Genomic DNA, 21,345 nt, shown 5'->3' with positions numbered 1-21,345 from the left:
ATAATTCAATGTTGCGACAAAATGAATATCAAAAACTCTTTTTTTTTTATTTTTTAAATCAAACTTTGTTTAAGCTGCTTTATTTCTTTATTTACCACAAAAATGTTTTGATTAAGGGGTTAAATTCTGAAGGAAATTTTTGGTTATCAATTTTCAAGCCAGATTATTTCTAGTTTAATGTTAGTTGGCTTTATTTTTGGCAGAATCATTTCTCAATAACTCGCCAATAACGAATCTCCTAAGTGTGGCTTAGGAGCAACAAATACACTTGGATTTTGAAAATGTTGGAGTTAGGACTGGTGGGTTTTGGTATGTCATGGCCCCTCAGTCTGACCGCTAGAAATGTTACAAAATTGTCTTTTTGGATCTGTCTTGCTGAAAAAAAGGTACTACTATTATGAAAGATGCACAATGTGAAGTTTATGATGAATAGGGAATGTGTTTCTTTGTGATGCCGTTATTTATAGATAAACTTCTCAATTTTGATGAATAAAAATTGGAAAAAACTTGACTGCTCATTTTCTTAACATAAGAGGATTTTACTTTTCCCTATTAACAGCGCTCAAACTCAGAATGGCATGTAGTATTTTGTTTTTTCATTGCCTTAAATAATTTTTTTTTAACATTTAGCTTTCACATAATTCAAATTAATACAAATTTGAGGTGTACATACCATATTTTATATAGATATATAATATGAAATTATACACAAATTTACTATTAAATAAAAAAGTAACACTTTGTTGCCCCTCAAATCTGGAAAACAAATTCCTTGTGCTTTCCCTTTGCATATTGTTCCGTCACTAATATTCCTCAATTCGCATTAACGCCAATAGATGGCGCTGAAACTCGTATATAACCATTGTGTGTAATCTATACTTTTACCTTGTCTCAATAAAATTTCATAAAGACAACAAGTCATATTTTTGCTACTGTACTTTGAGTTCTACCACACATTATACACAATATATTAAGAGGAAACACAATTACTGTGTTGGGTGCTAACTTTGATTGAGGAAAAAATTTAGAGGAAAAAAAGGAACAGCTGAACTTACTTAAATGACCCATAGATTACGCTTTAAGTGGGTACCATTTTTTAAAAGACGAAAATAAGAACTGAAATTCCTTGCTTTTCCCAGTTTGTAAAGAAAAAATAAAAATCCCCTGCCTTTTTTCCCTGTTATTTCAGGTAATTTTTAAATTCCGTGTATTTTCCAGATTTTCCCTGTTGTTACTTGCATATACATGGAGTGGCAACCATTTAGATAAGAGTATTAAGTTAAAAATTACTGAAACTTTGTTGTAAAATTAAATTGATCACTTTGAATCAATGTTCTATTTTTTTTTTTTTTTTTGGTTAAACTAAAACTAGCCATTATTTGCCTTTTTATCATCATTTGAACCACTAAAATATTTTTGCTTTCAACATTTAAGATTTGTTTTTATGTCTTTTTGCTTTTCTAATAGGAGAGAAGATAAATTTTAGACTATCTTGTTGGAAGGGGGAAAGATGAGATTTCTTTTCTTTACATAGTTGTCAACATTAATAGGAAAAAACCACGTATGTTTTACGAAATACAAATTTCAAGATAATTTTTTACATCAAGTACTAAATATTTTACAGATAGGGAATTTTATCTTTTTCTTAGGTTTATTGTTTTAACCCTCTGCCTGCGGCCCTCCAACCCTCAAAGTGCGACCCGTGGCAGCAGTCTGAACAAAATAAAAAAAATTAAATATTTTTTTTTTTTGAAAAAAAATGTTTTTTCTTCAGAAATTTGTAATTTACGCATTTAAGTTTTCGGCGCACCCAATCTCAATCAATGTACCTTTTCGATCGCTTTTTTCCGTTAACGCTACGTTTTACGTTCCGTTAACGCTACGGATTTACGCATAGGTTTGAAAATCCTAACATTTTTAATACGTCATTATTACGATGCACGAGTTCGAATTTTAGTTATCACTTTTGACGTTCATGTATGCCGATTTCGTCGTTAATCCAATGACTTTTAAGTACAGTTATTGCAACCCAATTTCATGAAGTTTCTGATTTTTGAAAGTGGTAAACGCTTTATTTGCGCAAAACTTCATAACAAATCTAAATGACTTTTGATCCTTTTTTCGGCAGTTAAGCATTTCCGATAGCAAGTTTTAATCTTTCGATATTTTAACGCAATATTATTACGAATCGCGAGTAAAGATTCGCCAATTTAGATAACCATTTTTTGACGTGGTTTATTTGTGGCGGTTTTATCGCAAATCAAATAATTTTTCAATCGTTGTTTTGTCAATTATTGCTACACATTTCTACAACGTTTTTAAAGTTTCGATATTTTCATACGCTATAGCGACACTTTAATTTCGAATCCCGCATTTAAATGATTCCCTTTTTGTCGCGCTTTTTTTACGCCGATTTCATTATAAACATATAAGGATTTGGATTGTTTTCTTGGTAGTAATTACTACTCTTTTTCCTGTGATTTAAAAAAAAATCTGATATTTTTAATGCTAGTCAAACAGCACGCGAGTTTTGAATCGTGCATTTAAATAATTACTTTTTAAGCTATTTGTGCCGATTTTAACATAAATTTAAGAGGTTTTTCGAAAGTGTTTTTTTTTCTTTCCCATTATTGTGATTCAGAATATCCCGGTATTTTAACATAATTTTACAACTCGTGAAATTCGATTCTGTTTTTTTTTTTTTTTTTTTTTTTTTTTTTTGGTAACTTAAAAAGTAATTGCGTATCTTAGCGAAATCGACACCTTCATGAAGAGAATAACAAAAAACGAGATGTGTAAATTTATATAAAACGCGGTACCTCTTGCAAAAAAATAATTCAAAATATGTGCATATTTTTTTAGTCCCATGATTACGTGAAAGTTTAATAACACACACTCAAACTATTCTTTCTGTTGTCATATTTAAAAATCACATATCGCGATTCGAATGCACGCGTTTTAAAAATCATACGTTATGATTCTTCTTGCAATTTTAAAGTCGCACATCGTAATTCGTATTAACATTAACGAGATTTAAAAATTATCCATCGTGATTCGTATTCACGAGATTTAAAATCACTTATCGCGATTCGTGTTCAAGAGTTTAAAAAATCATACGTTGTTCTTCTCGCAATTCAAACATCATACATAGCCATTCATATTCACGTGATTTAAGAGCCACATATCGCGACTCATATTCACGCGTTTTGAAATTCATACGTTGCGAGTCTTCTCACAATTTAAGAACCACTTATCTCTATTCGTATTCACGCTATTTGAAAACCACGCATCGCGTTTTTTTATTTGAGCCATTTAAAAATCACACACAAAAATTTGTATTCAAGCAGTTTGAAAATAACACATCGCTATTTGTATTCACGAGATTTAAAAATCAGGAAAGGAAGAACACCATTTGGGACAGATTCCAAAACTGACGAAGTTATTTGCCCTAAGACTGCCCACAGCAACAGCTTCTGTCGAAAGACAGTTTTCCAGAATGAATTTAGCCTGTTCAAAATTACAGAGCAGTCTTTAAACGAAATCATTTAAATTTTTACTTAATTACTCGAAAAAGCTATCACATGAGCAAGTAGATAAAATTATCACAATATTTAAAAACTTCGCAAATTACAAGATAACCATTAAGAAATTTTTTAAACTATTTTCTTCCTACTTTGACCATTTCATATCATATGCTGGGAAATGATTTGTATATCATTAAACTTTAACTTTAAAAAATTTAATCAAAATAAATTTCCTAAAGTAATTTAAATTTTAATTGATTTTAAATATATATGTGTAACGGTAAATAGTAACTGCCATTTCAAAAAAGTATTGGTCACAAAAAGTTGTAAACAAGTATCTTAATAGTTTTTCAATATTAAGGAAAATAATTCCTTCAAAATTAATGTTTTTTTTTTCTTCTTTCGTTCCTCTCCCTCTCTCAGCCCCTGCCTCTTATGATTAATTTAAGATAAATGTTTTAAAGTATATTCCCTACTAAACATTAATTCTTATTTTTTGCTGAAAGGGCTTTGTTTTAATTTTAATCATTTTTAACCCTATAAACTTTTCTTATATCAAAGTATTTAACTTGCATTTTTTTAATAACAAAAATACTTATTTCTTAAATTTAATTCTATGAACAAATTTTTTAATGTTAAAATTTATGTTTAAATGGACTTTTGTAATATGATAAAAAAAACATGAATTTTTCCATAGTTTTTAATTATTTCAATTTATCTAAATTCTTTTTCTGATAAATTGATTCTGATTTTCTGATTCCTTTTTTTTTCTAAATAATGTTTTGCAGTTTCTCAGTTTAAGCATTTAAAAGTATTCAATTTTATGCAAAGATATTACAAGGTTAACTGACAAAAAGAATTTAGTCCCTAGAACAATGATGTTTAGATAACAACTACTACCAACGATTGCTGCCAACATGTCTAAGTATTTTGGCATGCGGCCCTTCATTGTTCGATCTGCTTTTTCATGTGGCCCTTCACTCAAAAAGGTTTTGCACCCCTACCCTATAGGGAAGTGAAGCTAACCTCCCTAAATTGCACTATTCTTGTTTCCATAGCAGCGGATGGCCTCAGACTTTGTGGTTTGGGGAGTTCTTACCGTGGACAAATTATACATAGCACGCAGATCTAAAAACATTGAGAATTAAGTAAAACTTACCAACTAAAGGATCATTGATTAATCTGATGCAAGTATGCGCTGTTTTCAATAATTATAATTTCTGTAAAAAAAATTTAATACCTTTTTTGCGTTCCTTTTAATTACGGTTTTAATTGCGGCTCGCGAAAAATTTCGAATTTTGAAAAATGGCTCGACTATCAAGGAGCTTGGTCATCCCTAATATATACTAAGCAGAACGAATATGAAATACTTTTAGCTTATAAAGTTATGGACAAGTGTTTATGCAGAAGATTAGAGCAGATATCAGAATGACAAAAAGAAGAAAACTGTAAAATTCTATGCTAGGAATAATTATAGTAAGTTACTATGCGTGATAATACCTTTAATTAATAAAATCAATTTCAGTTTGTATTGAATATAGTGAATAAAAAAGGCAGAAAAAAGAACAAACTTTTTTTTTTTTTGAAAAATAAAAGTAATTCTCCAAAAAATAATTTAAAATAATAATTATTATAAATGATTCTCTAAAACAAATAATTCAAAAAATATTTAAATCGTTGATTTTAAATGTTTATTCTAAGCAATCCACACTTCATATCTTCCTCCCTTATCACAGTTTTAAGGTCTTAAAGGTAAAGGCACTTATTTTATTTCAGTAGAACAACATTTTATCCTTCCCTCATCTTTTGTTTTCCCAAATGTATTTATTGTCTTGTTTTGATGGATACGTCACCAATGTGGGGAAAGTAGTTATCGACCATGTCAACCTTCATCTATTAAAAGATACCCCAACACAGAATCGAGTTATCAAGTCTTATATGCTAATGAATTGGAATTGTGCTTTGGTAGTGGTAGATAAACTACAGTACTTCCCACCAGAATTATAGCCATGATAGAATTCGATGAACGGATACCCCTAGTTGATTCATTGCTGTTTTGTGTGAAGTCGCTGCCGCACTTTTAAGTGCTGACAGTGAGAGCTGTATTAAGTTCACGGTTGTGGTCGCTCTTGTGTTGCCATTGGCAGTCGAGTGTATATAGGCCGATGCTGTGCGTGATAGAGACTGAGTAGCAACAGCATTAGGAAGTGGATAATGTCACAAGTCAACTTTTCAATGTAGACCAAGTGGGAGTTTCTGTCAAGGTAGGTGTGTTCACATCTTGTCCGAAGGTCACCAATGTGGGTCGAGGAGTTATTAAGAATATCAACCTTCATCTATGGAAAGATACCCCAACATAGAATCGAGTTAACACGTCTTATATACTAGTGAATTGGAATGTAGCTGAAACTACCAAAAAAAAAAAAAAAAAAAAAAAAAAAAGATCAAAGGCGAAATCACGCAAATCGGACTCTTCAAAATGCGTGATTCCATTTTGAGATTCAGAAGTTGTAATAAATAATATCGTATTAAAAATATTGGTTTTTAAAAGCAAAGTGAAAATTAATAGTAATAAATGCATAAAAAATAGGATTCAGCAGAAAAGAAAACTAAATTTTTTACTTCATTTCTTTTCACTGTTCTCAAATGAGAATAGAGAAAATCACAAGCATTTTAACCCCATTTAGATGCACGAGAAAGACATTTTGAAAATATAATTCTGAAGAAGAGATAAAATCTTTCAAAAATTTCTGCAGAAGAGAAAATCAAAATTTTTTACTTCACAAAGGAAAACTTTTTCTGCAAGAATTCGGTATTGCTGTGCGACAATGCCACCACGATTCTGCCAGGGGGTGAGAAATTATACCAATAGTTTAAAAATAATAATTTGCCGAAAATTGCCTCAAACATCACATTTGATGTTTATGCATCAGTTGATAAAACTTGAAGTATTGCAAAAACTGATGAAGTACAGATCTAACACCATTGCCCACAATGAATATTTTAAATCGCTTTGAAACAATGAGGAATTTTCTGTATTATTCTGTATCAATAAAAATACAGTGAATGGTCCCAGGAGAAATGATTGATTAAACTACAAAAAGATTTCTTACCTGCAACACAATATGGTTAGTGAATGTGTGTTTAATGCATCGAACAACAAACTCAGACTCAGTGAGTTCAGTAGGAAGAGAAGATTTAAACAATGAACCCAAGTTCAATGAAGAGAGTTCCGGAACTGCCGATAATTGATCTGAAAACATCAAATTAAAAATATCAGAGATGTCACAGCTCTTGTTTCGAAGAGTACTTACTTAACTTTACAATAAAATAAAAGCTTTAGTGACCATCAGTTTTAAACTTTAATAAATGTGCTTTTATTTTTCAAAGTGGAGTGAGTCCTTTTTTTTATCAATTAAAATCTTTATTTGTGAGCATTTGAATGAATTGAAAAGTATTGACAAAGGTTAATAGATTTGGATGCTTTTTTTCCATAGGAGTGCACAATCTGTGGCCCCCCGACTGCTTATGTGCAGCCTGAGAAAGCTTTTGAACACAATCTTACCTGCCAATATTAGAGGAAAAAAATAACGAAGGTTTTACTAGCTACATTTTTTTGAGCTACAAATAAAGTTTAGATACATCATGCATAATCATTTAAGTCAAAAAGAGAAATTCAAAATTGGAAATAATATAAACACTTACTGTGTGAAGTAAAAAATATGTATATAAATATTAATCTAAAAAAGACTTTTTCAACCATTATTTATAACTACTTAAACTCTTAACACTCAACATACTGCACAACTGGTTGTTGCGGAATATGAGAAGTATTTTCCACCAGCCGATATTTATCGCCAATTTTTTTCTTAAAATTTCTTCAACAAATAAGGAGAGATTTGAGAATATACGAGTAAACAGGAAACAGTCATGAAATGCTCAATATTCACAGATTCTATAGTAAATCTATTTTATTTTTCGATCACTTTTGTGTGGTTATTGTATGGAATTCTGCGCGGTTTAAAGAAACCATATAAATTTAAAACGATAGTACGATACACGAATTTTAAATTTTAGTTATCATTTCAAAACTAGCTTTTTTTCCGAAACGTTTAATACGATATTTTGACTAGTGAGTTATAGATCGCATATTTGATTAATCATTTTTTGACGCAATATACTTCTGTCGATTTTATCGAATACCTCTGGATTATTCGGTAATTATAACAGCGTAGTTTTATAAATCCTGAAATTTTTAATGTGATAATATTATTGATCCTGAAATTGAATCACGCATTTAAATAATTTTTTTCACGACACTTTCTTTGTAAGCTTTATCGTTAATATGAAGGATTTCGTCAAATAGTTATTTCTACGCTTTTCCACGTGATTTTAAATAATTGCTTTTTCACGAGTTTTTTCTGGTGTTATCGTAAATCTGCAGTTGTTACCACTTTTCAACGAGATTTCAAAAATGTAATTTTTATTATTTCTCAAGTTTCAAATTGTCCATAGCATATATACCATAGCATACATATATTAATATACATTAAAAATTTCTCAATAGACCAATTGGTTATCTGAAAAGTTCCGTTAAAAAGTACAATAAAAACAGAAAAAAATAAAAGTTAAACCCTTATATCGCTACTGGCACATGTCTTTACATGCTGGCTGCTTAATCAGAGCTCCGATGCATCAAGATGATAACTGCTATACCGGTGCACTGACATATGCTTTAAATTGAGCTTAGAAACTATGCATACTCCAGACGTTCTACAAAAACACAATTTTTATCCGGAAAACAAACTGGTCAGCTATTTTCTTACAAAACAGTAGGCTGCCAAAATAAACATCAGGCTGTATGCAGAAATATTAATTGTTATTGAACAACAAATTAACTGACTTTTCAGCATTGCTTGCAGAGGAAATAATAATTCAATAAAGGAGAAGGGCACAAATGTCAGATTAACCGAAAAATGTTACACATGCAGTATAAAATTCAAGGCACTGATATACTGTGGCTTTATTTTTCTTGTTTATTTTTTTTGTTTTTTACTTACTTTTGTAAGCCTCGTGCTATACTTTGTGGTGCATGAGGAGTTTTCAATCGTTTAAATAAAAAATAAATAAATAAAGAAAGAAAGAAAAGGATTAAATACATCACCTGCAAATATATCTTGACGTGAAGCAGCAACTTTATCTTCCCAATGATGGGACTTCCCAATGATGGGAAGATCTGAAAATAACAAATCAACAATATCATATAATCATACTTACATACACAGGATATCTGCAACATTTTAGACTTCCAAATTCATGACCTTCCATGACTAATTCGAAGAGTTTTTCATGACTTACCATTACTACTTTCTCCGACAAAAACACAAAAAAAAATTTTAAAAAACATTATAATAACATTCATTGAAATGGTAGGTATAACCAAAACTGTTATACTCAGCATCCTCATATTTATAGATTTTAAATTTAAAAAACACAGTCAAGAAAGAGTTGAAGCAATGAAATAGTTGAAAAAATACAAAAGCAAATAATTTGTTTTTCCTTTTCTCTGTATAATTATATTCTAAAGATATTTTTCTTGCTCATCCGTAAGAAAAGAAAGACTTTTAATTTTTCTGTTCGCATTTCGGAATAAAAAAAAATCGGCAATCACTGGCTTTGCTTCAGTTAGAATTTTGAATTGATAACATTAAGAAATTAAATAATGACAAAAATTCTGAAATCACAGAAGTTTAAAAGATAATTCGCACTAGAAATCTTTTTCCTTTCATTTTTTTAATGAACACCATAATTTTTAAGGAACATGATAAAAACATTTTATATTTTAATAAAATAAGACTGTTAGTGGGGATTTTGTTACAAATTCAGATATTCACAACACCATAAAATTAAATTCCATTTCAAAAATGTGATTTTTTTGGCGGCCATAAGCCATGACTTTCCATGATTTTTTTTAAAAAAAAGTCAAAATCGTTACATTTCATGACACATTTTGCTCAATAACGAACTTCATGAGTTTTCATGATTTCTCATGACTTTCCAGGTGCGCAGAACTACACGTAATACATGCTCTTTAAATCTAGTTAGAAGAAGCTTTCATATCTTCTATCAAAGGTCGAGTAACCACGGGCACACTTTTGATATCCACTAGTAATTCTGAAGGTTCTAATGTGTATTGCCACAAAGCTTTTTTCAAACCAACAATAGAAACTGACAAGCCTTAAAAAATGCGTTTATGAGCAATGAAAGGGAGCACGCACTTTCGTCACCTCGCTATTCTAATCATGTGGAACAATTAAAGAGCATAGTTGAAAACCTTAGACAGGATAAAAATTACCTGCCAGCTCTACCCCTAGGTTAAAATATGCCCCATTATAGTTTCAGTTACTCTTAAACCAGGGACTAACTTTCCAGCTCATCATGGTTCGTAGTGTAAATGCTAGTCTGTTCACGTTATACAAGAGAGGTCGGGTGTTTGTATCCCAGTTGAGGAGATTGAATTTTATCAAATATTATTTTGCAAGTGGATAACTATTTAGTATATTTTATTCAGTTTATAAGTTATTTTTCAATTAATTTTTTTTTAAAAAAACTTAAAATTTATAAGAACAAAAAAAAATGAATCGATGTTTAGTATTTTTAATTAAAACATGATTACTTTTTTTTTTTTAAATAAAAAGTTGTAATAAATATGTTTTAATAGCTAAATTTTTTTAATTTATAATAATTTTAAGCTTTTATTAAACTTAATTATGAAAATATAAACAAAACTATATTATCAGGCTTGTTTAAAAAAGATAAAAAGGACTATTTATAACTTAAGTATAATCCATCGATTTTCAAATAATCAGAATGCATTCGAAATAAATTTTGTATTTTTAATCGAATGATTTTCCAATTATGTAATAAATAGTTTTTCTTTTTTTTTAACTAGTCCAACATACTTTTGCTCACATTTTCATAGTTGAATTTAATAAAAAATTAAATTATTTATTATAAAATTTAAAAAAATTCAGTTAGCTTATCAAAAAATTTTAAATGACTTTTTAAAAAGAATAATCCATACATTTTGATAAAAAAGAATAAAAAATTAAATACTTAGTTTCTTTTGTTTTTGAAATTTTAAATTTTTTTAAAAGTAACAATATAATATAAACTGATTAAAATATACCAAATAGTTCTTAGGACACAAATCTAGAGAAAAAAAATCAAATGCCCCATCTGAAATTTGAATCCCCCCCCCCGCCCACAACTTCTCCGGCAGAAAGTGGATAGCCTAACCATTAAACTACAAATCCACACATTGTTAGTTTAAATGAACTGAAACCTTAATGTAACTTATTTAACCCCCAGGGACTGAACAGACAGTTAGCTTTTACCCTATAAAATGCCTTCAACCATACTTTTGAATTTAAGATTAATTTTATTTTAATAGAATTTGTACGGATGTGTAATTTATGTATAAGTGAAAAAAAGACAAGCAGCATTTGCGTGAATTTAGTAACATCAGCTTAGAACAATATAGCATAAGTAGGATCACATTGGAAATCATTTCTAGAAACCATCTTTACACTGAAAAATTACACTTTTTCAAAATATAGCCCTGTATATTCAAATCTTCTTTCTCTAAACTATTGCTAATATAAATTTCAAAATTTTACCTGGGTTGCCACTCAAATCTGGGAAAAAATTTCCCTGTACATATTGCAGGGTGCGTAGCCGAATCTCCCAACAAAAAATAAGCATCTTTGAAGTACTTTTTAAGCACTCAAAAAGTATTTTTAATCACTAAACACATTAACAAAATGCAAAATAATTTTCAAAGAATTTACATGATCTGATAAAATAGCCAATTTCTGACAAAGAACTCTTTTCTTGATTATATTAGCCATTTTAAAATGATCAAAAGATTTTTCGGCTCGATATCAGAGGGTAGAAAATGAAGCTAGAAATTGAGAACATCTTGAGAAAATGCAGCAGAGTAGCAAGAATCTCAACAAATCCAACTCAGTAGACGCACATGCAGACACCTCAAGTACTTCATATGTCACCATGATTGATGCTATTACGCTACGGACAAACAGCACGCCGAAATGAATTGTGAAAACATTCAACATGGTAAAGAAAGAAAAAATCTTCGAAAAGAGAAAATTAACCACTTTTTAAAATTACCTCTTGAAAAAAGCAGTTTTAATTGCTTTAAAAAACGAAAATCATAAATAAGCACTTTTAAGAACTTTTTAAAAACGTTACGCACCATGCATTATGCACATTATATTAAAAGGAAACACAATTACTGTGCTCTTGTGCTTCATTAGGCGAACTATGCTAGTTTTAATTGCTGGAAAATCTTGGAGAAAAAAAAGAACAGCTGAACATATTTAAATAATGCTATAGCAAATGAAATAGTTTAGCATAGTTGGAATATCATCCTATCCCATAGATTGCATTGAGTGGTCACCATTATGCATTGAGTGGTCACCATTTTTTCAGAGACAAAAAGAAACTAATTTCCCTGTATTTTCCAAAATTGTAAAGAAAAAACAATCAAAATTCCCTGTTATTTCAGGTGATTTCCCCTGTATTTCCCCTGTGGAGTGACAACCCTGGATAATTAGAAAACTGCACGTGTACATATTTTCTATTTAGAAACCATCTCTGGCATAGTTAATTTTAGACTATAAAATTAAGCTTTTTCAAAACATTACTTCATACCTACTTTCACTAAATTATTGTAAATAAAAAGTTCAAAGCCTTATTTATAAATTTAATAAGCAAAACAGATGTACCATTCAAGATGAATTGGGAGTCCTTTTTGTTTCTGATTTAGGATATTTAAATAGTAGGTTGCTCTCACTTCATCATCACAATCCAGGAAGCTCCTCTGCAGAAGGACTAAAATATTTGGGAGAAGCTCTTCACAGTGAGCGCCAAACTTAGCCAAAGAATTCACAGCAGCTGCAAAATAAATGTATGTACATTCAAAACAATGATCAATCACATGAATGTAATACATACCCGCCAACATTGAAGAAGTAAAATAACAGAGATTTTACTAGCGACATTTATTAGGCTACGAGTAAAGTTTTGATACGACATCATGCATAATCATGTAAGTCAAAAAGAGAAATTCAAAATTAGAAATAATATAAGCACTTACATGTAGCAAAATGATATGTATATAAATCTTAATCTAAAGAAGATTTTTTATACCATTATTTATAAATTATTTTATAAACGTTGTTAAACAGACAACCTTATTTTGGGTTTTCGGCTACTAATGTTCAACTCTGTCACCTTGTCATTTTGAATCCAATCCAGAAGACAAGGGAACTCCTGGATTAATCAAGTACTGGCGAAATTTGCCTCCTTGGAGGACTTTTTGAAGGAACTAACCCACATTTACATTACATAAAGAGAAAACCATGAAAATGTCCCACAGTTAGCCTGACTGCAAGGAGTACTTAAACTATTAACACTCAACATATTGAAGTGCTAGCAATATCACTATCTGCTGAGGAATAAGAGAAATATTTTTGCCATCAGCGGGTATTTTATAGGGAAATTTTTTTAAAAATAACTTTCTTCAAAAAATACAGCGAAATTTTAGAATGTATGGGTTAACAGGAGATAGTCGTAAAATACAAGAGTCTTCGCTAAGGAACAGGACACTTGGCAGGTATGGTAATAATAAAATTCGAAAATATCGTTCTGCTTCACAAGAGTAAGAACGAAAAATACAATTATTAAATAAGGTTGTTCAAATTTTTTTCATCTCAAAAAAGTTTATAAAAGTAATTTTATGTTAAAGTTATAAATATTATTATGCTTTAATGTATATGGAATATCTCAACCTGGTTACCATGCTATGTACTTATAAATCAGTCGAATTCTTGAATATTTCTTTTCTTCTCAAAATTATATGCCATGTAAAGAAATGTCTTCATTGCTCCATTTTGTTTCTCGATGTTGCCATATTTGCGGGAACAAAACTGCGGGAAACATGTTTACGTAAGATATGAACTGTCCCATTTTAAACTTTTCTTAAAATTTAAAATAAAACTGTTTTCAGTTTTAGAACTAGATATTTTTACTTGAATTGTTAATATTTCGTGATAGTTCAAATTTCTCATTTCATGTAAAAATTTGTCAAAATTTTCATAATTCTACTATCACTATTTTTTTCGTACAACTCAGGAGCCCCTGGGTTCAGATAATTAAAAAAATTAAGATTATAAATGATAATAAAACGTTTCGTAAAATTTTGAAAACAAATAACATATTAAAAACTTAGCAAGCCATTTCTGTTTGATATAGTAAAATTCGTTAAAATAGTTCGAGATATAGCGTACAAATCAACAAGTAAAATTAATATTAAGGGGCTCAAAATTTTGAGGGCTTCTCTGAGCAAATTATATAAACCATATATCCCAGATACTGATTACCCTCTATACAGAATACAAATATACTTTTACTGAAAAAAGGGCATATTTTTTCAGTAAAAGTGTATTTTGGGATCTGATTTCGTAACTTAAGGTATATTCTGCACTGATTTAATACCGTATTTGAGGTAACTCCCTTGAACCATTAAGATTGAGTTTTAGAAAGTGAAGATTTGATTATTAGATCAAAAGTTATTCCTGGTGGTATGCTATTTTTAAGAATAATTTATCTTAGAATTCTGAATTTTTCATGATAGTTTAACAAAAGTACAAAAATGATTTAAGTGCAAATAATTTTGAGATGCATCGATTTTTTATAAATTAATTTTCTTTAGATTTAAATGGGTTACGGTAGTTTTGCTTTAACTTAAGATTTTTTTTTTATACTTGGGTTAAATTGCTCAGGATAAAACAAGTTATAACACGTATTTTTTTTCTCAAAAAATTGAAACTTTTGGAAGGAAAAATCCTTGAGATCCTTTAAGGGTGCATGATAGATATGTGGTCAACAAAAGGTGCATTATTTTGAAGAACATGCAGGAATTTTAAGAATAACAGTAGAATTTCTTAATTATGCAGAAGATAACTTTAACAGTGGTCGCACACGCATTGCTTCATATTTTAAACGAGTTCCTATAGCGGGTTACGCTTTAGGGCAAAATTCTATTTTGCATTTGTCTATTTCTCAGTTAAACAAAAAATATATTTTACCGAATATTATTTGGAAGATAGGTTTCGTGGATTTTTTTGGGTGGTATAACGATTTCTTACGGTAAACTTAAATTTGACGGCAGACAGTGTTGTTGGCTGAATGGTTTATGGTGTCTCAGATTTTAAGAGGATAAGTTAATTAAGACTTAATTTGAGGAGTATGCTGACAATCATCTAATGATTACTGAGAAATCGAATTTTAAAAAGGTCATATTTTTAAAATTCGATTTTTCAATAACTATTCGACCAATTTTGCTCAAAATATGTATTTTGCCAAGCAAAATTACATACTTTAAAGTGGTGTAAAAAATTATATACTTAACAATTCAAAACGTTTCAAACTTATGTTAAATAAATTAATACAAAATGATAAATATTAACAAAACGTTATTTTCTTAATGGATAGAACTGTACACGAGCTGTAACTGTAAATGAAATGCGGCGAAATATGCAAAAAAGTAAAATTAACATTAAGGGGTCCAAATCGTACCGTTCTCCTGATCAAATTATTTCTCAGGTTGTTGCCACCACATATATTTTAGGAGACAGAAATCCAAATCCGAATAAAAAAAAAAGAGGCATGTATATTAAGAGAATACGTTTTTCTGTCTGATTTCGTAACTCAAAATCGCCTGCACTAATTAATTAGCACATTTGAGGTCATCCTCTCGAACCATTAAGATTGGGTCCTAGAACGTTAAGATCCGATCATTAAATGAAAAGTTATTCAGAATGGTCCGTTTTCTTTATTGCCAACCTAAAATATCTCGCTGAATACATTTGACCTATAACTAAAAAAAAAGTTATTTAAGATGTCGCCTCATATCCGCACTAACTCTTCTCTCCTTTACTAATTTTTCATACAAACAGATTAGAAGCTAAAATTATGTTTAAATTAGCAAATAATATAATAAATATTGCTAATCTTAAATAAAACATGATAGTTTTTAATTTCATATTTTTTTTCTCTTCATATTGTCGATACAAAGTGTTCTTAAAGAAAATAAAAAATGTGTACGTTTATTTCTTAAAGAAAATATTATTTAGACACTAAAAGTAAATGCCTGTGTAGTAACCTGCACATGGAGTCTTTAAAATGTTAGTAAATCATACAGTAACATCTGCTAGTACTCCAAGTTCAACACTTACATGAAGAGCATTTTATAGAGTATTAAAACTCCACATTTTTATGTTAGCAAAAACTTTTTTTTTTAATAATACTCCAAATTGCCGATCTCTGGTCAAGTGGTTACTGTACTGGACTAAAGGACCAGTGGTTGTGGGTTCGAATATCACGGTAGAAATGGATGCACCTTTCTCTCTCTCCGTATTCTAATGTCTTTTCTTCTAAGTGATTTTATTTTATTTTATAACCGTCGTTGAATAGCTGACCAGCCAATTTTAGGCGTACGACTACTAATGTTCTACTCTGTAACCTTGTGATTTCGAACCAATACAGAAGACAAGGAGACTCCTGGATCAGTATCCCCAAAAGTATGATTTGTTACGGGAACAGGGAAGACTTCGCGACTCGACATATTTAACGTGCATCAGTCAACCTTTACTACATCGGGAGTCTTCGGACTGCGGGGATCGGACCAACGACCTCTTGGACATGGGTCCAGTGCCCTACCAACCAGGCTATCCCGTCCCTTCTTCTGAGTGATTGTATGAATGTAACGAGCCGAGCCGTGATGACTCAGGAAATAGCACGTTATCTTTCCAATAAGGCGAACCGGGTTCAAATCCCAGTCGATACGAATTCCGCATCCAACTTGCACCGACCACAGTGCTGACGTGAAATATCCTAAGTGGTAGACGGATGGATCATAGGTAAGAGTCCCCTTGCCGTTAGGCTAACCGAGAGAGGTTCTCGTGGTCTTCCTCTCCATGGAACGCAAATGCGGGTTAGCTCCATCAAAAAGCCTTCTACGAAAGGAAATTTCTCCCAATACTCGATACAGGCTCGTTCCCTTGTCTTCAGGATTGGGTTCAAAATTACAAGGCTACGCAGTTGAACATCAGTAGCCGTAAATCCATAAAATTGGGTCGGTTGTTTAACGGGTCGGTTTGGGTCGGTTGTTTATAAAATGTAACCAGCCCTATTAACGGGTTTGTGATTGAATGACATTAACGTCGATACTCCACAGTCGCGGCTTAGCCACGGGTGCCCAATGGGTAGCGATAAGTGAGGAGCAGTTCTGAGGCCAATAAGAAATAAACCCAAGTGCACGGCATTAAAAAAAATGCTCCAACTTAGAATATTTAAAGATCCTGAACATTTCTAAAGAAAACCTTGAAATAAAAAAAAATTTTTTTTAAAGATTTATTTAAATTAATTATTAATTAATTATTATTAATTATTATTATTAATTATTAATTAATATTAATTTATTTATTTCTTATTCATTTGATAAAAACGCACTGAGGATGACAAATTTTGTCATCTTTCCCCTCCAACTGCAACAAACATTTCTCCTGCAAGAGACATCGTTCTTTCGTTACAAATTTTCCCGTATCAAAATTTTTGATGGCCCCATTAAATTTTTTTTGATAGTTTCAGTGTGATTCATGATGATCCAACATCATTTGATGGTCACCATTATACAGGATTTTCCATTACATGTTCACGGTTTTCGATATGCCAACAAACTTCCATGAATCCATGATGGAAAATAATACTTTAATACTATGACCATCAAGAGAAGTTTGAGTCTCATGGATCAACAACCCATGATGATCCGTTATGGTTTCAACTACACATTTTCTTGATGGGCTAATGAAAATTCTTGTTGGTTCTCAAAACAATCTGGATTTCTTTATTTTGGACCATCATAAATCAGTCCGTATTCCAAAATTAAGATGAGGGTTGGTCATGATCGTTCCAACATTTGATTTCTAAGATACTATGATGGAAATTCGGATGGCTCAAAAGGAACAAACCACAAGAACAAATTGCTATTCTTATGTTGGAACATCATAAATAAGTTCGAATTCCTAGATTGAGGTGATGGTTACTTATGAAATAAAAAAATATAATGTTTCATGATAGAATTATTGAGGGTTACCATCAAGATATATGTTGTTCCATCAATTGAAAACCATCAAAAATGTTGACTTGTGTAGAGCAAAAATCATCTCAATACCGAAAATGGTGGCAACTACTTTACACCAAAGTGAATCACTGTACATAACTCTTGGTACTTAAGTGTTTTGCTACAGAAAGAACCAAAGATAGTTTTGGTTATTGGTTTTGAACCACCATTTTGGTATTCAACAACTCCGAAATTTAAGAGTTCAGTAAGATATGATACACATAGGAGTCGGTAAAGTTATTTTTATGATACAACAAGTAAGAATCATTAATTTAGGTTGCATATATATGTTACCGTGAATAATCAAGAGAAGGTCGACTTTCACTAGTAAATGTCAACAATTACACAGTCGTTTTGGTGATTGTCCAAAATATTTCTTACATCCGATTTTATATTAACTTATTTGCTTGTATTATTATATTAATTCGATATTTTAACATCTGATGCAAATAGATTTGGGGAAACATCAGTGTTTGGAGTACCGGTTAAATGCATACTAGGAAGTGGCACTTGACTTTAAAAAAACATCGATGTAGGGCATACCGGGTAGAGGCAATAAACTAGACCTACTAGTTTAGAATTCGGACATTTACCAAAGAGATTATGTGACTGTCAACTTCACCGGCTCAAATCAACAATCCCCAATTTACATCATTCAAAGTAACACATATCTATAACGTTTATAGCATTTGTTTTCATTTCCATGAAAACCATTATTCAGCTTCATATCAAAAATAAATATAGAAACTAAGACTAAACTCCCGTAGAGCAAATTCAACATTGACCTTAAAAAAACATGGATGTAGGCACTTAACTAGACCTTTAGTTTGTCTATGGTAAGAACTCCCCCCGCCATAAAGTCTGAGGCCGTCTGCTGCTACGAAAACTAGAATAGCGCATTTCAGTGCGAAATAGCTTCTCTTCTCTTTAGGGCTAACACAATAGACCGAAGAAAAAAGATTCCTTTTGCTCACGCCGACCTGAGTCAAAACCTGTCATAAACAGCGACCTCCTACATCCCTACGTAAAATAGTTATACCTCGTTACCATAGTCACCGCCATGGGTGCAGACGACAGACTAGGGGAATTCTTACTTTAGACGAACTGTAGTATATATTTCGAATTCTTACTAGCGACTACATAATTGTCAACATTCACCGGTGGAAGTTAACAACCACCAATTTCGATCATTCAAAGTATACTAATTTTTAAAATAAAATTTGTTTGCAAATCGAAGTTACACACAGCAAAGAAGAACATTTAGATGAACTCAAACTAGGCTGACAAGCTAGACGAATGAAATTTAAATATTATAAAATCATTCAATGGGTTTGACCATTTTATGTAAATCTTCTAATTAAAACATAACTATTTTTATTACACAACTCAAAACAAATATGCTCACTCACATTTCACTGCAGGTATGTATGAATGGCTATTTCAGTATAAGCTTGAAATAAAATTCACTCACACAATGTTTGGAGTTCTTCAACACTCAATTCGGATGGGTATTACACTGTAGTTTACACAGACAAACTCATTCCCAATGGTTGTGTATCCTTTTATAACTGGCAATAACCCAATTTTAATTTTTCAGAATTGTAAGACAAATTTCCTGTGTTAATATTTCCCAACAATTAAGGGCAAGGATCATGTTGGAGTTCTGCTTAAATGTCTTAAATGAAAAATTCGACAAATGCAAGAGTGAAAAAGTTGAACCAATAAAATGTGGCCTATAAAATTTCCCTCAAAAGCAATAGCATTTTTCAGCAGGATGAATAGCTTAGAACATTTTGAAAAACATGTGTGAAAGACTGGTTTGTATTTTTATGTCATATAATATTGTAGAATATATATTTTTATTTTTAAATTTTCACTGATGACTTAAGCCTTTAATAACTAAATACTTTTTTAACACAGTTTTAAACATAAACTTGCAGAAAAATGCTTTAGTATTTCTTCAAAGATTGCATAAATTGAAAGTGCCCAAAATCCCTTTTTTCCATCAGCAGGCTGGCTATTAACATTCAGAAAAGAAATTCCTCAGCTTTCCTCTAAGTTTTATAACTAATGATAAAATTTCATTATTTGTACATATTTTTAAACTCTTTTAATTTTGATTATAGATGAATATAAATTTTTCAGAAAAAAAAAACTTTTTTCGACAGACATTTAACTGACTTAACAAACATTAACTTAACATTTATAACATTATAAACTTAACATTTTTTAACAGACTTAACAAACATTTTGTGAGTGAATTCTGGTGGATAATAGACTTCATTCGTAAAGTGTCAAAGGGATATTATGAACGACTTACATCATATTTTTTACTACATAACTTATTCTTGAGTAAAGTACAAGGGTTAAAAACTTTTAAATAACAAAATATTGAAACTAAATTTAAGCAAAAATAAATATTTCTCAAAAATAAAATAAATTGCATGAAATTTAAAGAATAAGTCAAACTTGTTCTTTATTCATAAGTGTCAAACTCATTCAGGGTGCGTATTCAAAATTTTCAATGAAAAATAAGCATTTTTTAAGCACTTTTCAAACACGCAAAAAATATTTTTAACACTATAAGCAAAAAATATTTTTAAGCATATCATAATTAGACATGTTTGGCACGTTTTTGACAATTGATGGTTTTATCTCGTTTTAACCGTCAAGTCACAAAACCCATTTGACATAGTTTTTGACAATCGTTAAAAACTCAAAATTTTGGAGTCAGGATAATTAATAGCTATTATGAATACGAAGTATTTTTAAATTACCATGCTTGTAAAATTTCAAGTTCTCCATCAATTTTGTTCTTAAATTATTTTAACATAAAACTCTTGAAAATTACTGCCAAAACCCCAAATTTTGGTACAGAAAATATTCAATAATTTTAAGTATAAATGTGTCAAATTTAAATTTATCCAATAACTTAAATTGTTAGACTATTGAAAATAAAAAGACAAAAACACATAACAATGATCTTATTCCTTACATGTTAAATCAGTTTTCATTTACTTCCATTTTTACTATTTTTTTCTCCAAAGCAAACGACTACAAAAAATTAGTTTTGAAGCTTTCTGTACACCATGTTCATTTTAATATGAATAAGACCGAAATTTGAAACTGTTCTTTTGATTGATGTTTAGCTGTATAAACTAGAACGTTGACCTACTAAACTATTATAACATAATAAAATTACAGGTTATTAAGAAATTAACTCAACTAAACTCTTAAATTGATTGATTTAAGAAATTATTAACTCATTTAATCAAACATTTATATATTTTGCAAATTATAATTGAATTACATAATAATCTAATTATAATCATATTATATTCATGACTTAAAGGATATATTCGTGGAAATGTAAGCAGGAGTGCAGAAAAATTTCAGTCCCTAATATTTCCAAAATTCTGTAATTTCTCTTCCTTTTAGTACAATAACTTTTAAAAATGTTTTTGGAAAGCAAAATATATACAAGAAAAGAAATTTGTTTGACTTTACACAATTCTTGAATATACGAGAATATGTTAAAAATTATTCGAAATCAAA

At 30.4% G+C, this 21,345-nt stretch overlaps 1 long non-coding RNA gene across 1 annotated transcript in view; it reads right to left on the bottom strand.

The window, feature by feature from the left end:
* Positions 1 to 21,345, bottom strand: part of LOC122272502 (uncharacterized) — a 49,781-nt gene that overhangs the window by 11,058 nt on the left and 17,378 nt on the right. Inside the window, exons 3-5 of the long non-coding RNA XR_015429774.1 lie at positions 12,332 to 12,500; positions 8,689 to 8,760; positions 6,638 to 6,777 (exon numbers count right to left, since the gene is read on the bottom strand). This is a non-coding gene — a long non-coding RNA (uncharacterized LOC122272502). The remainder of the gene's footprint in view (positions 1 to 6,637; positions 6,778 to 8,688; positions 8,761 to 12,331; positions 12,501 to 21,345) is intronic.

The sequence above is a fragment of the Parasteatoda tepidariorum genome, chromosome 1, assembly GCF_982258835.1.
Source record: "Parasteatoda tepidariorum strain Cologne lab strain chromosome 1, Ptep-v5.0, whole genome shotgun sequence".
NCBI classification, from domain to species: domain Eukaryota; kingdom Metazoa; phylum Arthropoda; class Arachnida; order Araneae; family Theridiidae; genus Parasteatoda; species Parasteatoda tepidariorum.
The sequence above is the reverse complement of the archived record's forward strand: the minus strand, read 5'-3'. Positions and strand labels throughout refer to the sequence as shown.